This window comes from Rhinoderma darwinii, chromosome 5, assembly GCF_050947455.1.
Source record: "Rhinoderma darwinii isolate aRhiDar2 chromosome 5, aRhiDar2.hap1, whole genome shotgun sequence".
NCBI classification, from domain to species: Eukaryota; Metazoa; Chordata; class Amphibia; order Anura; family Rhinodermatidae; genus Rhinoderma; species Rhinoderma darwinii.
In genome coordinates, this window is record NC_134691.1 from 44,798,393 (window position 1) to 44,803,978 (window position 5,586).

At 39.4% G+C, this 5,586-nt stretch overlaps 1 long non-coding RNA gene across 1 annotated transcript; it reads left to right on the forward strand.

Moving 5' to 3' along the window:
* Positions 1-3,592: 3,592 nt before the first annotated feature.
* On the forward strand, positions 3,593-5,170 carry LOC142652383 (uncharacterized). Its single transcript, XR_012847839.1, has 3 exons — positions 3,593-3,671; positions 3,766-3,814; positions 4,302-5,170. It is a non-coding gene; the product is annotated as an uncharacterized LOC142652383 (long non-coding RNA).
* Positions 5,171-5,586: the final 416 nt, after the last annotated feature.

Sequence of the window (5,586 nt, forward strand, 5' to 3'; positions counted from 1 at the left end):
TATCCTTAATGTAAAATCGGCGAAAACCCTTCAACTATTAAAGTATAAAACCTATGCACACGGGGACAAGGGGAACAAAATAATGTCAAACCTCATTAAAAAACAAAGAGGGAAAACGTTCATTTCATCCATCAAAAACAAGGTAGGGCATAAACTCACCACAACAGATCTAATTGCCAGGGAATTTAGGAATTACTATCTGGAATTGTATAATATTAAAAAAGATCCTATACAGGCCAGTAGGACCCCACAGGCGGACGCCATACAAAAATTCTTAACATCTATTGAAGCGCCCTCCTTGTCAGAAGAAGAACGAGCCTCGTTAGTGGTTCCATTCACTATGTCTGAAATTGAAAAGATTCTGATGTCCATACCAAATGGGAAAAGCCCTGGGCCGGATGGTCTGCCCATAATTTATTATAAAAAATTTAAAAACACACTAATGCCGTACTTTTTGTCACTATGTAATGCCCTGCTGAATGGAGCTACCTTCCCTAAATAAGCTTTAATGGCCAACATTACCATTCTACCAAAAGAGGGGAAGGATCTGGAAAAGTGCAGCAGTTACAGGCCTATTTCCCTATTAAATTCGGACTTGAAATGGTGGGCAAAAATGTTGTCAACACGCATTAATGGTTACCGTTCTAAATTGGTTGGAGCGGCACAGGTGGGATTTGTTCCAGGGAGGGAAGGGAAATTTAATACCATAAGAACGGTTCATGCTATATACCACGCTAGACAACACAAAATTCCCTTGATCTTATTAGGGACAGACGCGGAGAAAGCCTTCGATCGCATTGATTGGGTATTCCTGAAAGCTGCTCTTACTAAATTTGGCTTCCCCCAAACACTTATAGACATGATTTTCTCCTTATATCAAAATCCTACAGCAAGAATACAGGTGAACGGCACCTTTTCAGATCCTTTCCCTATTCAAAATGGAACAAGGCAAGGCTGCCCTCTGTCCCCCACGTTATTCGTTTTGGTAATGGAAACACTCTTACTTAAAATTAGACAAACCCTGTAGTGGCCCTCCCAAATCTCATACAAATTTTTGAAGAATTCGGTTGGATTTCAAATTTCAAGATCAATTATGAGAAGTCAGAAGCATTAAATATAACCTTACCTAACAATATTTTATTGACAATTAGCTCACGTTCACCTTTTAAATGGCAAAAATCCGAACTGCAATATTTAGGACTTAAAATTACGGCTAGCCCAAACTTACTTTTTGCCAGGAATTACGACCCATTGTACTACAAAATTAAAAATTACTTGAACAAAATACACATCCCATATATGTCGTGGATAGGACGCAAAAATCTCCTTACTACATTCATTTTACCACAAGTTTTATACCTGTTTCAGACTTTGCCAATTGACATTCCGAAGTATTATTTCCTAAAATTTAGACGCTTATTCACTGAATTTATGTGGAATAATAAAAGGCCTAGAATCGCATATCAGCAATTGATAAGGAAAAAAACTGAAGGAGGATTGGCATTGCCAGACCTAATTTCATATTACAATGCAATACAATTTGGGAGATGGACACAACTGGCAAAGGCTGAAGGGGGATTGCCACATGTAGCTATAGAGAAGGGGTTATTGAAACACAATCAGACTTCTGCTTTTTGGCTCGGAAATACGCTTCCTGCCAGAGCATCGGTAGTGAGTGATATGACATGGGGGATGCTTAAAGGGATCCTGTCATCACCATCTTACCTTTTAAAACGTCCTGACCCTGTAGTGCCCGCTGCTGTCCATCGTGCATTGATGTGTTCTTCTCTCCCTTCCTCTTCTTCTTGCCCGAAATATAGCCATTAAACGTTTTCCCGCCTTTTATGCTAATTCATTTTAGCTTTGTGACTCACGATCTTGACTCCACCCACGTACTCTGCCTGTACAGCCCTAATTGCCGAACTCTCGGTTCACATCTCGCGCATGCGTGCCTCACCACACTTCCCTGCTTCATTCATCCTGAAATATTTAACTGCGCATGCGCCGCGCGGGTACACACCCCCCTCGTCGTATTGTATCCATCATAATAAATGTTTTCCAGCAACGAAAGAGGACGCAGGACGCTGGACATCGTTTCCTTCCTGGACACAACATCAACCACAGTTTTTCAGGTATGTAACTCTAAGTCTTGAAGTTCATTTTTGTTCAAATGTTCATTCATGTTGATTTTCCCTGTGTAAATTCTATAGTATGCTTGCCTAGATGTGTATAGGCCTATATATTATGCATTGCTGGTTATGTAGTGATGTGTTGCATTGCATTGCTGGTTATGTAGTGATGTGTTGCATTGCATTGCTGGTTATGTAGTGATGTGTTGCATTGCATTGCTGGTTATGTAGTGATGTGTTGCATTGCATTGCTGGTTATGTAGTGATGTGTTGCATTGCATTGCTGGTTATGTAGTGATGTGTTGCATTGCATTGCTGGTTATGTAGTGATGTGTTGCATTGCATTGCTGGTTATGTAGTGATGTGTTGCATTGCATTGCTGGTTATGTAGTGATGTGTTGCATTGCATTGCTGGTTATGTAGTGATGTGTTGCATTGCATTCTTGGTTATGTAGTGATGTGTTGCATTGCATTGCTGGTTATGTAGTGATGTGTTGCATTGCATTGCTGGTTATGTAGTGATGTCTTGCATTGCATTGCTGGTTATGTAGTGATGTGTTGCATTGCATTGCTGGTTATGTAGTGATGTGTTGCATTGCTGATTATGTAGTGATGTGTTGCATTGCATTGCTGGTTATGTAGTGATGTCTTGCATTGCTGGTTATGTAGTGATGTGTTGCATTGCATTGCTGGTTATGTAGTGATGTGTTGCATTGCATTGCTGGTTATGTAGTGATGTATTGCATTGCTGGTTATGTAGTGATGTGTTGCATTGCATTGCTGGTTATGTAGTGATGTCTTGCATTGCTGGTTATGTAGTGATGTGTTGCATTGCATTGCTGGTTATGTAGTGATGTGTTGCATTGCATTGCTGGTTATGTAGTGATGTGTTGCATTGCATTGCTGGTTATGTAGTGATGTGTTGCATTGCATTGCTGGTTATGTAGTGATGTGTTGCATTGCATTGCTGGTTATGTAGTGATGTGTTGCATTGCATTGCTGGTTATGTAGTGATGTCTTGCATTGCATTGCTGGTTATGTAGTGATGTGTTGCATTGCATTGCTGGTTATGTAGTGATGTGTTGCATTGCATTGCTGGTTATGTAGTGATGTCTTGCATTGCATTGCTGGTTATGTAGTGATGTGTTGCATTGCATTGCTGGTTATGTAGTGATGTGTTGCATTGCATTGCTGGTTATGTAGTGATGTGTTGCATTGCATTCTTGGTTATGTAGTGATGTGTTGCATTGCTGGTTATGTAGTGATGTCTTGCATTGCATTCTTGGTTATGTAGTGATGTGTTGCATTGCATTGCTGGTTATGTAGTGATGTGTTGCATTGCATTCTTGGTTATGTAGTGATGTCTTGCATTGCATTCTTGGTTATGTAGTGATGTCTTGCATTGCATTCTTGGTTATGTAGTTATGTCATGTACTGAAATGTTACATTGTGTCCCTTTTTCCAGCTTGGATTCTGCTTACTTGAAGTACAGCAAATCACATTTTCTATCTTAGTTTGAAACTTACAAAAGATAAAAAATAGGTAAGTACTAGTTTTAAAAAAATTTGAGGCTACATTAAAACGTTGGAAAACGTATCAAACATTTTTTAATTGTTATATTAATTTTGTACACTAGGCAATCAATAAATCTTAGGACGTACATTCGTTCATGTGTTGTGGCCTTGGTAAGTATATTCTAAACAATTTTGAATGCAATACTGAAACAGATAACATCGCACATGTCAACCAATCAACTTACCAAGGTAAAAACGTTAACTTATTTTTCTTAAACGTTGGTAAGTGTCTTTCTTACAACTAACCGTTTGTGGCCTCATGCACACGACCGTGCTGGTAATTACGAATCTTAATTACCAGCACGGGCGGCCACGGGCAGCCGGTCGTTTTTCCGAGCCGTGCTCCCATTATAAAGTATAGCAGCACGGCCCGTAAAATTAAAAAATAGAACATGTTATATTTTTTTAACGGCACGGGCACCTTCCCGTGAGAAAACGGGAAGATACCCGTGACTAACAGAAGTCTATGGGCCCGTTATTGCGGGTCGGAATTACGACCCGCAATAACGGGTGTTTTTACGGTCGTGTGCATGCGGCTTAATTTGATGGTTTTTTTTTCAATAGATTTCAGTCAATTTTCTTTTTTTTGCGATTACAGATAAATACAATGCCTTCATGCGTTATTAGCAATTGCCTGAGTAAGACAGGCAGAAAGGATCAAAGCATAGCTATCCGCTTGCATTCCTTTCCAAAGGATCCACAACGCATACAACAATGGCTAAATCAAACTGGTCAGAATTTTACAGACATCAACAAAATGATACAAACAATAATTGAAGATAAGTGCCAAAAATTCCGCATGTGCTCACTACATTTCAGCCAAGATTGTTATAAGGAAACCAAACATTGCCAAACACTCCGTCAAGATGCACTGCCTACCATTTTCCAACAAATTCCAGAGGGTAAGTGTTACATAGAAGAGACCCTGAAGAAGGACAGAAAGAAGAAAAAAATGAAGAGACCATTTGATCATGCCGTTGCTGGTACCTCGACCAGTGAAGATCTTGCCTTGGACGATTTTTGCAAAGAAAGTCTCTCTGAGTGTCATCCAAAGCAGTGTTCTGTGTCTACTCAAACAGATTACACCCTATTAAATGCGATGATTTTTTACATCTCTGGAACAGATACATCGAGAGAAATTTCAAGTAACAGTGATGTTCTTTCTCTCTCTCCAATAACTTTAAAATCTAACCCAAATTTTCAAAAAACAAGCAGCCCAAAAACGGTAAGTAGCTCTGAATTCTCTTCTCCCCAAAAAAAAAAGGCACTTATACAGATTGAGACAAAAGAGACTTGCGACTTTCAAGAAGACGACATCAACTTTCAAGACATCATACCACTTTCTCCTATTGAAGAAGCTTTTGGGATACTAGAAGAAAGCATTGACACAGAAAGTGATGCTATTCTGGATAAAAATGATGGCTATAAAGATGAAGACTATCTACCCCAAGATACCAGTATGACAGATTCAGATTAAAATATTAAAATAACATGAACTGTGTCAAGTCTATTATTACTATTAGGTGTAATGTTTCTTTTCTGAAATTGTGTACGAAAAATACGAGTTTAGTGTTGTACATTTGTTTGTTTTTTTAAAGTCTAATATGGTGTATCAAGATTAAACAAAAGAGTACACGTTACCTTACACTAAGGGCCTGTTCACATCAGTGTTGGCTTTCCGTTGAGGGGTTCCGTCGGAGGTTTCCATCGTGGAACCCCGCAACGGAAAGCCAGTGTGAAACATTATCTTCCGTTTGCATCGCCATTGATATCAATGGTGAAGGAAACATTGATAATGGTTTCCGTCTGTCAACGTTCCGGCAGGTTTCATTTTTTTCTACTGAAGAAATTGCGCAGTCGAGGGGGCTGAGCCGGCGTCATCA